We start from the raw sequence: 12645 nt of genomic DNA on the forward strand, positions 1-12645 counted from the left end.
GTTTATTTACACACTGTTTGCAACTAGAAATTTTCATTTCCCTCCTGACTCCTCTACATGTGTCGAACGCGTTGATTAGTTTCTTTTAGCAAAGAATTCATAGCACACTCCAAAGTGTTGTATTCTTAACTTTAGAAAATTATTTTCTTTCTAGTAGATTTAGAATTAAAATAAGGAATGCCAAATATGAAAATAAGAACTTCCGTTCATAAAATTTGGGAAAAATGTCTCCTAATCCGTAGTAATGCAACCATCATTCAATAAAAACTATTACTTGTGAAACGAAGAAATACTCGGTCACGTTAGAATTATGAACCATTGGCTTTGTTCTTACTTGAAAATAGTAATGAATAATGAAATAGTGAATTTGTAGATGCCAATGTACATTGTTGTGCTTGATCCAAAAGTAAAGTCCATAATAATTCAACCAAATCATTTCATATGCCAAGCAATTCAAATAAACAACTATTGCACCCAAAAACAAAGTAAAAAGAGAAATACAACTCCAAAGACATGTAACGAATAGATAAGTATATTTACAAAGATGTGGTGTGTAATTTGATTTATGCTACAACATAGTTATTACATTGGGTTTGTAACATAAAATTCCTCTCCTCCTCGTTTTGGTTTTCAATTCTATGTTTCTTGTGAGATCTATTTAGCTGTAAATAAAAATAAATTAAAATTACTTTTAAACTAAATATTTGCTTAACATAATTTTCAAGTTGCTATTCTGTAGAAAGTAAGCTAAAACTCAGTAACCTAACTGAGTTGAACATTATGGTTAAATCAACAAATTCAGTTGAGTCAATTGTACAACGTCAGCACTATTTCTCAGCATTTCACTAAATGACCAGTAATCATTTTTTACTCCAAATTAAAAATCTGAGGTCTGGCAATGGTCAAGAATACTTTAATACATTCTTATCCGCTTCTTTCCAAGATAATAGGATTATCCATTACTTTTCTCGTTATTTGAAATTAATGTCGATTTCCAGTAATTTCCTACAGTTCTAAGCATTTGACAGTTGATCGTTTGATCTCCGAGTAACCCAATTCATTTTGATTTCTAGCAATTGTAGGCCTTGTAAATTTCACAATTTGTTGTAGTATTTTGGACGGAAATCGATTGTATCAGATCTGACTATGTTGATTTAGGGAGATCTTGAAGTGGGTTCTATTGATTTTTGTTATGTGTGGCTTCTTCACTAACTTGATTTGAAACCATTGAGCCTTTAGATTCGTGTTTTATCAGGAATGCTAGATCTAGGGATATACCATGTTTTGATCCAAAAGTTCAAGATATACTATCTTAGAAGAGTAACTACAGTTGGGTATTCTTGCGTCATTTTGGTTGGATGACAATTTTGTCGATGAAGCAACCCTCATCTAAGTTGGATCTTTTTGGATTTCTCCATTTGAGTCTCTCTTACGTCTATAATTTTTCCCCAAGCGAGTTTCCTTGGTCATTTGTCAGGAATCATTTGTGGATACTCTATTGCCTGGGGATTAATCCATGGAATGAACAATTATTGGGCGATATCTATGCTAGAATGGATTTTGCTAATATGTATTGTATATACAGTTTGAAGAAGTTTGGTACATATGATTTCAACTTTCACGAGATTGAATCGATGGCAGATCCTTCCATGTTGTCTTGCGTTTCATAGCTTCAGGGGATGATAGAAACTTGCTGATGAGCACATTGCCAGATTTCAGTACCAATCTTGTCTAGCTTCTGGGAGACATATTGCTCTACATTGTGCATTCGTACTTAAATACTTCGGGTTTATCAGATCATTTAACAAATGATGTGATAAGGCGTCACTTTTGGGAGGCTGCTTTTACTACTTTTCAGATCAGCATGAGTCTTGAATGTCTTATGACACCATATAGAGAATTAGAGTTACCCCCGTTGACAAAACATTGTTTATAATATAAACTAATTCTCACTCCAGATAAATTTGCGATCGACTACTTGTGTTGTTTTTTTGTCCACTTCATTCATTTTGTCACTACTACCCATATGGATATTTTGTCATAAGACCTATAATGCAGTAAAGGTATTGTCTTAATCATGGATGGTAAAATTTTCCACTTCGAAAAGCAAAAGGTTGTCGTATTAAACATGTAGAGTAAGGAGTACTTTGCCTTAGTGAGACCTAATCCCTGTGAGGACCCACCCACAAATGGAACGAGGATTTCCCTCTTAATTGGTTTGGTGGGACAGGGACGGAGCAGAAAATTTTGTCACGAGACAGGTGTTGTTAGGGACAGGGGATAGGATCTCTACTCCAAACCTGTCCCAAATTATTAATTTTGATATAGCCCTCATTTGGTCTCATTATTTTTCAAAACACATTTTCTTTCTCTTTTATTTTTTACCACACATTTTTCAATAAAATAATATTATACGCAAAATCCAAAACCTTTTCTTATTTTTTAATCATAAATTCTCCATGAAAATACTATTCTAAAATGTATTTTGAGCAAAAATCTGGGCTTAAACACGCATATAATATAATTGTTTATACACACAATACATTCAGTTGATTGAAAACATTAAATTGAAGGCCACAAATTCACTTATAGTCTATTTAATGATAATTTTGTTTTTTAAATATGTTCACCTCTCCTTTATGGAGTATTTTTTCAACCTGAACCCGTCCCTAATTTTTCTTGTGCTTAACATGCAACTATATAACAGCATGTGATCATCAACCTTTCGTAGCTTTGATTTTTGATAATCATAATTGGTTCTGGAGTCATATATTTTAGGGTGGCTAGTGTGTATGCTTGTACATCTTTTCATGGCATTGTTCTTCAATCTTGTGCATTTGCTTTCTCAAATAAGAAAATTAGACTTGACGTACCTGTGCTTCTTCCAGTGCATAATAAAGGTAAAATTTATGACGTTTTGATAGGGAAGATTGAACAATACTAGAAAGAAAAAGAACGTAAAATTTGGTCAGTAATATTTTATAGTCTTGTAGAACCCAATGTTGCATTCTACATACTTCCAACACCTATAGACAAAAACTAAAACAAAGGAAAAAGCCATTACTGAATTCATTATAGGTGTTAGAAAAATAAACATGCAGTTAACCTATTTAATTTAGTTTCATGAATTTAGGAGTTTGAAATACATGTATTATTAATTAATATGCACCTAGTTAATTGTGATTCATGTATGCATGTATTATTAATTAATGTGTACCTAGTAAATTGTAGTGCATGTAATAAAATTAAATTGAGGGGATGAACTTATGTGATAGGAAGTCCTATAAATACCTATGTAATCTTGAGTGGAAGGTAAGTCCACAATTGAATAGAAAATCATTTCCTCCTCCTAAGTCCACTTCTATTTCCTACAAAGTGGTATCAGAGCCACAATACTAAAAACAATGGCGAATACGAACATGATCCCCTTCCAAGTTCCAAAACTATCCAAAGAGAAATTTGATAATTGGTGCATCCGCATGAAGGCACTACTTGGTGCACATGATGCGTGGGACATCGTGGAGAATGGTTAGGAGGCTCCCACCGATCTAGTTGCTCTCACTCAAGCACAAAGGGATCTTTTACAAAGCACTAAGAGGAAGGATCAAAAGGTTGTTTCTCTTATTCACCAAGCATTGGATGAGGCCACTCTTGAGAAGGTTGCTAATGCTACTACAGCAAAACAATTATGGGATATGTTTCAAGTTGCCTGCAAAGGAAAGGAAAAGGCAAAGAAAGTTCGCCTCCAAAATCTACGAGGTAAATTGGAAGCTATTCAAATGAAGGAATCCAAAAAGGTGTCGGATTATATTTCAAGAGTGGTGACCATTAACCAAATGAAGAGGCTTGATGAAGATGTGACTGATTTAAGGGTGATTGAGAAAATCCTTAGATCAGTTAGTGTGAAATTTGATCACGTGGTGACTGCCATTGAAGAATCGAAGGACTTGGAAGATATGACAATTGAAAAATTATGCGGATCATTGGAAGCATATGAAGAGAAGCTTTATTGAAGAAGGAAGGAGCCATTGGAGCAGTTTTTACAATCAAAGCTCACATTGAAAAACAAGGAAGAAAAGGGAAATACAAGTTTCAAAGGATGAGGGCGTGGACGAGGACATGGATGAGGCTTTGGAAGAGGAGGAAGAGGTAACCATATTTCATTTCAACGTAGAGATGAAAATTATCAATCCAACTCAACAAGAGGACATGGCAGAGGAGGAGCAAGACCATACCAAAAGAGGTATGACAAGTCGCAAGTTAAATGTTATACTTGTCATCAATTTGGACATTATTCATGGGAATGTAAAAGTGGTGATGGTGCGAAAGCTAACCTTTCTTATGAAGAAGATATAGAAAATAATGAAGAGATAGAGTTTACTCTTTTGATAGCTTGCAAGGACTTGCAGCAAGGAGAAAAACATTCTTGTTTCCTTGATACTGGAGCTAGTAATCACATGTGTGGGAACAAAGATTTGTTCATAGAACTTGATGAGAAGGTTGGTGGCAATATCACATTCGGGATTCCTCCAAAATTCCAGTAAAGGGGAAAGGTAAAATCTTGATACGTATGAAAGACGGAAATTACCAATTTATTTCAAATGTTTATTATGCTCTAGATATGAAGAGTAATATTTTGAGTGTGGGTCAATTATTGGAGAAAGGTTATGCTTTGTTCACAAAATGTTGCAGTGTGTTTTTAAAGGATGATGTAGGAAATTTGATTGCTAAAGTACCTATGGCGAAAAATCGTCTATTTGTGTTGTACATACAAACTAATATGGCTAAGTGTTTGACGTCGTATTATAAAGACTCATCATGGTTGTGGCATTTACGATTTGGGCACATAAATTTTGGAGGGCTTAAAACAATGACTAGCAATGGAATGGTGAAAGGTTTGTCTCCAATACATCAGCCTAATCAGCTTTGTGAAGGGTGTCTTTTTGGTAAGCAGTCAAGAAAGGTCTTTCCAAAGGAATCTCAATCAAGAGTTTCAAGGCAACTACAATTGATACACACTGATGTATGTGGGCCAATCACTCCATGTTCTTTTGGTAAGAACAAATATTTTCTTTTGTTTATTGATGATTTCAGTAGAAAAACATGGGTGTATTTTCTAAAAAAAAAATCGGAGGTGTTTAAGTGCTCTTAGAATTTTAAAGCTCTTGTAGAAAAAGAAAGTGGATTTAAAATCCAGGCTGTGAGATCAGATAAAGGAGGCGAATTCACTTCCAGAAATTTTCAAGACTTCTGTGATGCCAATGGAATTCGTTGATTCCTAACCGCTCTAGGATCTCCACAGTAGAACGGTGTTGTTGAACGAAAGAACCGAACAATTCTCAATATGGCAAGGAGCACGATGAAGACAAAGAAAATGCCAAAAGAATTTTGGGCAGAAGCTATCGATTGTGCTGTCTACTTGTTGAACCGGTGTGCCACAAAGGCTTTAGCGCACAAGACTCCACTTGAAGCATGGAATGGGAGAAAACCAGCAGTATCTCATTTGAAGGTATTTGGATGCATTGCATATGTCCATGTTCTTGATGAGAAGCGCTCGAAACTTGATGACAAGAGTAAAAAATGTGTGTTCATTGGCTATGATTCAAAAATAAAAGGCTACAAGCTCTATAATCCAAGTGATGGGAGGATGTTTATTAGTAAAGATGTGGATTTTGATGAGGAAGCAATATGGAATTGGCATGTTGAAGAAGATAACTATGACTTTCTTTCTTTCTTGGAGGAAGAAGATGACAATGAAGAAATACATGAGATCGCCACTCCTCCAACATCACCATCATGTGGTGAAATTGATGTTTCCGAAGGAAGTTCAAGTGAAAGACCTTTGTGTACAAGGATGTTTGATGATATATATCGACAAACCGAGAGAATTGATGATATTACTTTCTTTTGTCTATTTGCAAATATTGAGCCCATATGTTTTAATGAAGTTGCCGAGGATGAGAAGTGGAGAAAAGCCATGAATGAAGAAATCGAAGCAATTGAGAAGAACAATACCTGGGAATTAACAACTCTTCCCAAGGGACATGCTGCCATCGGAGTTAAATGTGTGTACAAAACTAAGAAAAATTCAAAAGGAGAGGTGGAAAGATACAAAGCAAGACTCATGGTGAAAGGATACAAACAGCGTCAAGGCATCGATTATGAAGAAGTTTTCGCTCCAGTAGCTTGGTTAGAGACCATACGACTGATAATTTCTTTGGCTGCTCAAAACAAGTGGAAGATTTTCCAAATGGATGTCAAGTCAGCCTTTCTCAATGGTTGTCTTGAAGAGGAGGTCTATGTGCAACAACCCCTCAGCTTTATAGTAAAAGAAAATGAGGACAAAGTGTTGAAATTAAAGAAAGTTCTTTACGGCCTAAAGCAAGTACCAAGAGCTTGGAATTATAGAATTGATAAATATTTTCAGGAGAATGGCTTTACCAAGTGTCCTTATGAGCATGCTCTCTACATTAAGGTGAATGCCAATGGTGTTCTGATTGTTTGTCTGTATGTCGATGATCTAATTTTTACAGGCAACAATTCAAAGACGTTTGAATAATTCAAGAGAAAAATGTGTTGTGAATTCGAGATGACAGATTTAGGACTTTGTCCTATTATCTTAGGATAGAAGTGAAGAAGACGGAGGAAGGCATTTTCATCGTACAAGAAAATTATACAAAAGAAGTTCTACAAAAATTCAACATGACTAATTGCAATCCAGTTAACACTCCAGTAAAATGTAATATCAAACTTTCTAGATATGATGGTGCAAAGGTGGATCCAACCTTGCTTCGAAGCTTAGTTGGAAGCCTAAGATATTTAACTTGTACAAGGCCGAATATATTATTTGGAGTAGGACTGGTTAGTCGTTATAAGGAGGCTCCAACGACAACACATTTGAAAGCTGCGAAGAGAATTTTACGTTATATCAAAGGTACTCTTGATTTCGAGTTACATTATTATGCCTCTAATGTTTTCAGACTTAGAGGTTTTAGTGATAGTGATTGGGGTGGCGACATTGATGATCGAAAGAGTACCAGTGGATTTGTATTTTACATGGGTAACATAGCTTTTACTTGGAGCTCAAAGAAGCAACCAATTGTTACTCTGTCAACTTGTGAAGTTAGTTCTTGTGTTACACAAGCAGTTTGGCTAAGGAATTTGTTGAATGAGCTTCATTTTGCACAAGGAGAGCCTACTGAAGTGAGTGTGGCTAACAAATCAGCCATTGCTTTAGCAAAGAATCCGATGTTTCATGAACGTAGCAAGCATATAAATACCAAATATCACTTTGTGCGTGAATGCATTGCAAACGAAGTAGTGAAGATTAATTTTGTGAAGTCTCAAGACCAAATTGGAGATATTCTCACCAAAGCTCTCAAGTTCAATACTTTCAAGGCATTAAGAAGCTTACTTGGAGTATGCAAAATTCATGTTTAGGGGGGGGGGGGTGTTAGAAAAATAAACATGCATTTAAACTATTTAATTTAGTTTCATGAATTTAGGAGTTTGAAATATATGTATTATTAATTAATATGCACCTAGTTAATTGTGATTCATGTATGCATGTATTATTAATTAATGTATACCTAGTAAATTGTGATGCATATAATAGAATTAAATTGAGGGAATGAACTTATGTGATAGGAAGTCCTATAAATACCTATGTAATCTTGAGTTGAAGGTAAGTCCACAATTGAATAGAAAATCATTTCCTCCTCCTAAGTCCACTTCTATTTCCTACAATAGGATGGAATTGCAATGTCATTCATAAATATAAACATCAATAGAGTTTTAGGAGAACTACAATTCAGAATCTACAAATTAAAGAATTTTGAAACTGATGAAAAACGGTGAAGACATAAGACTCGTGCTAAAATCCAGTGATATATTGCTGCCCTCAAATGGGCTAAATAATCCTCGACTTATACCACACAATAATATGCATGAAGGAAGTACAACTTGCAATTGGGAAAATGGAAGCTGAAGTCTCAATGTGCACTACGAAGAACTGCAGAATATATTGATCTCTTCTAATGGGCAACGAATGCAATATCATATGACGACTAGGACCTGCAAGAGACAAATTGATTAATCTCTTCTACTGGTATAAAAGCAAATTCACTAAGGGGGTTCAATTTAACTCCCAATCAAGTAATTGACCAAATGCGAATGTGTTAAAAATCATTTTACTGGAGCTTCCTTCACAAAGTTAGAGACCATTTCTAAGCTCACGTTTGAAAGTGATTCATTGAAAGTCACTTGGGTCCCACACTCATTTTAAAACATTCGCTAAGGATTTGATTATATTCGTATATCTAATCCCAAATTTATTTAAAATAAGGTTTATTTGCCAGTGTGGGTCATTATCAACTACATTTCCCGGAGAGCAATGATGTCATACTTAAAAACAGAAAAGCAGTAATTTCTTCAAGCTGGAAGCAAATTTCAAAAGTCTAGTGGTAGCTTGCTAGCTAATATAATGCTACTTTACCATTGGGAAATTTAGCTCCTGTTTGATCCTCATTACCTGAAAATAAAAATGGGAAAATAGCATTTTTTAGAAAAAAGAGTGGATGAAAAAAAAAGAAAAGTTTTCGATTTACATGTAATATTATTTTATGAAAGATTGTGTGGTTGAAAATAAGAGAGAGAAAAATAGAAGGTAATGTAATTTAATTTAATGGGGATCAAACATGAGTTTAATTGTCCAAAAAGTAATACCTATAACTTGTCAGTATCTGCATTACTTCTGTGATCAACATCCTCATTGACATGTGGTAGTGATGGCAACGCCGCTCCGCTCCACCTTAGGCGGGGACGGGGATGGGGCAATTTTTGCCCCGTTTAATTTTTTTTATTTTTTTATTTTTTTTTTACATTTTGAAAGTTTTGAATTATGTTATTATTAGAGAATAAAATACAAATTCAAAATGAGTTTTTAACGGATGAATTATCTAGAAATAAAATTATTTTTAATTTTTTTCTTCACGGGGCGGGTTCGGGACGGGGCATCCTCGCCCCGCCCCACGACTGGACGCCCCTTCCCACCCCTGCCCCGGCCCGCCACGCCACGCCAACCCGTTTGAGATGGGTTTTTTTGCTTCATTCGGGACGGAGCCCCGTCGGGACGGGGTAAATTGTCATCCCTAACATGTGCCGTATGCGAGTTGTACTCACTTTCTTGACCACCTGACTTAATAAGTTGGGAGAAGCCATGACCAAGTGATTTCGAAAATCTCGTTGGAAGAGACAACTACAAATACTCCATGCTCTACTCAGAATGCAGCTCGACTTGCTGAAGCAGTATTGAGCTCATAATATCTATCGGCTCCTAAGATTCTTTCTGGAAGCTCTAATTCAATTTGACCCTCGATGAGAAAAGCTAACTCAACAGTAAGTGCAGTCATGTAACCAAATGCTAGATGAACAATTGCATTTGCAACCACTGAAGATCCAATATCTATATCAACTTCAATAAAGTTTTCTCCTAAACAATACTTTCAAGTAACCGCTCGACCAATAATGCAGATAGCCTGCTCTCCAACTGCTTTTCTCATAATCCATGGGACTTCGACGATATTGGCTATCAACTTTAATCTTGAATTCCTGAACCCATCATCGCCTTTTAGGAACTGATCCATCAGAGAGCCCTCGGGGATTGGCTCCATATCCACAAAATATACAACAGCACTGTAGTTTTACTTACTTCGGACTTGCATATTGAAAGCCCAAACAAAAGGCTTTTTACGATCCTTCGAAATTTCATCATCAAGAGCTCTCCTAACACGACTTTTTGTATTATTCAAGATCTCGAAAATCTTCATTGGTCCTTTAATCCAGTCAAAACCAAGAGGCTTGAGAAGATATTCACCACCACGAATCTTAGCCTTTGTCGTTAAATATCCAAGCCCTCTAACCTTGAAATCATCTCCAGAAGGAGAAACCCAACCATTTGGACAATGGTCTGGTTCAAGCAGTGAAACAGAACCTTCTGATTTCACTTTTCCTATCCATCCATGCTCCTGGTTTTCTTCAGGATTTGCCATAAGAGAGCTCTTGTCTTGAAATGATTGTGAAGCTTTCAAAGGCAAGAAAGTGAACTAACAAATCAAAAGGTGCAAATATATAACTAATCAAATGGTGCAGACATATGGAGCAAGTTCATGAAAATTTTTTACAGTAATCTAAGACCGATTCCAGTGATTGAAAAACTTCATTATCGATGCCAACTTGATGAGTTAGAAACAGAAAAAAACCATCAATATAATTCTTGGAGATTACCAAGCAGTGGCGGATCCAGGATTTTGAGTCAGCACGAGCGACCGTTGAGGGCCAATCGTCGGCCCAATAAAATATTACAAGCTCGTTTGATGTAATTTTTTTTTTGGGCAAAAAATGTATTTTGGAAAATAGTGATTTGATGGAAAATATTTGGTTAAAAATAAGAAAAATCTTTGAATTTCGTGTAATATTATTTTATTGAAAAATATATGGTTGAAAATAAAAGAGAGAAAAATATATTCTGAAATAAATGGGAATCAAGCAAGACCTAAAATTTAAACATAACAATTATTTTGTTAAAATTCAACATATATAATTTTGTTAAAACAATAAACTATATTCATCAAATGACATTGTTGCCAAGTTTTATACAATTCAAAAGAAGAGCACGAGTTCAAATTTGTATTGTTGCATTAAAACAAGCTAAGATCTAATATATAAAAATTTGTTAAATCTATTATCAAAATTCAACGACCAGCATAATGGTCAAACCATTAATAATTTTAACAATAGCCCCAAGTTCGAATCCCCTCCTCATTCCATTAATTTTTGGTAAAAATTGTAATACTAAAAAAATAGAACAAAAAAGTTGATTGATGAAGAATTGAACCTGGGACCTCCAAGAAGTAAAAACCGACACTCACCAACTTGGCCAGAGGGTATGGTTGAACAAGAAATGATAATCAGAAATATAACCTAAAAAAATTCATCTATTCTCAACCAAAAAAAATGGCTGCCGACGGATCCAGCATGCGCGGCCGCTGGTGCTCGCTAGGTGCTGGATCCGCCACTGTTGACACCAAGTAAAAAAAGAACAAAGATGGCAAACAGGGAAATCTTTGATCAATGGATGAAAACAACTAAAATGATTCATAAGAGTTGATTTATTAAAAAACTAATCAAACCATTCTGAAAACAAGAATCACGAAACGAAAACTCTCCAGTAACACATACAATAACATACTTATTTTTATAACCTTATCTATAGTCCAGTTTCCATCACAAAAAGTAGAAAGCTACATCATCTAGTCCAAGCGATACATCTTTAGGATGCTAACTTTTATAATCTTTTCCCCACAGCCCTCTATCAAAGGATTGTTATTCTAGTACTTCATATTTTTCTCATTGGAAAGAAAAGGAGTTGTTGACCTCCAAAAAAGGCGCCGACCATGTCTTGTTTACACCTACACCACGGAGCACCTCGTTAAGAGGCAAAGGTCACCGGCCGAGAAAAAGGTCCGACGACTGTTTGCACTCCGATGATCAAATCAACATGAGGTGGTTTTATAAGCATTGTTATGGATACCTTCGCAAGCACTTCAACAGGACCTCTTGGGGCCTTGGCGGCATCTTTGAAGGCACCTCGGCTAGCCTCTTAAGAGCCTCGGTTGGACCACTTAGGGCCTCGGTGGATATCCTTGAAGGCACATCGGCAGGCACTTCGACATTTTGAAAGGCACCTCGACAGACACCTCGGCTTGCCTCTTGGAGAGCCTCGACTTGGCTTCGTAGGCACCTCGGTTGATGTTTGGAGGCACCTCAGCTAACCCCCTTGAGAGCTTCAACTGAATTAGTGAATTATCGTGGTGCTTCCACGTAGCATTTCATATGCGACCTGCAACAATAGTAATTACATTGAACCCCCATGAAATGAATCTTGCACAACACAATAACACTTGTCCACCACGATCCACAAAAGCATACATTCAAAACTACCTTGACCATAGGTCAGAGATTTAAAAAATGTTGATGACATCCACATCTCATCAAAGGGATCAAATTACCTTCAAAGAAATCACAAACTTTTATTTTATTTTTCTGGTCGTACAATGCATTCTTTTTTGTTTACTTAGTGTACCTAGTGTAAAAAAATATCAAGGTTTTATTCATGGATATCCATTCTAATAGTTTAGATTGCATTTTCTCATTACATTGTGAAATCCATAACTTTTCTTTATTAATAATTATAATTATTCATAAGTGCTCCAGCACCAATCAAGAATCCCCACACCGACCGTCCAATCTAATTCAAGATCTAGTCATTCGATACATCCCTGGCCTTATTGAAGATTTGCTTTTGATCCAATCCGAAGGAACTCCCTGAAGCATCCAAAATATAGGAATTGGCATAACTGTGCACTCTAATGCAAGTATCATGGAGATGAAATCTAGACCCTTACGCTTTCTATAGCAATTAAAATAAATTCATTCCGGTCTTCAAAATGAATTTTCCATAGTAATGAAAGTAATAAGCAACAAATCATATATATATAATAGATACAAAGGATAACTTCTAATCAAATTTTAATACTTTTTTCCACCTTAGCAAAAAAAAAAAATTTTAAAAAAAAAAAAACAGGA

At 35.7% G+C, this 12645-nt stretch overlaps 1 pseudogene; it reads right to left on the reverse strand.

Annotated features, from left to right (window-relative positions):
- Positions 1 to 7733: 7733 nt before the first annotated feature.
- On the reverse strand, positions 7734 to 10061 carry LOC111397772 (annotated as a pseudogene).
- Positions 10062 to 12645: the final 2584 nt, after the last annotated feature.

This window comes from Olea europaea, chromosome 7 (assembly GCF_002742605.1).
Source record: "Olea europaea var. sylvestris chromosome 7, O_europaea_v1, whole genome shotgun sequence".
Lineage (NCBI taxonomy): Eukaryota > Viridiplantae > Streptophyta > Magnoliopsida > Lamiales > Oleaceae > Olea > Olea europaea.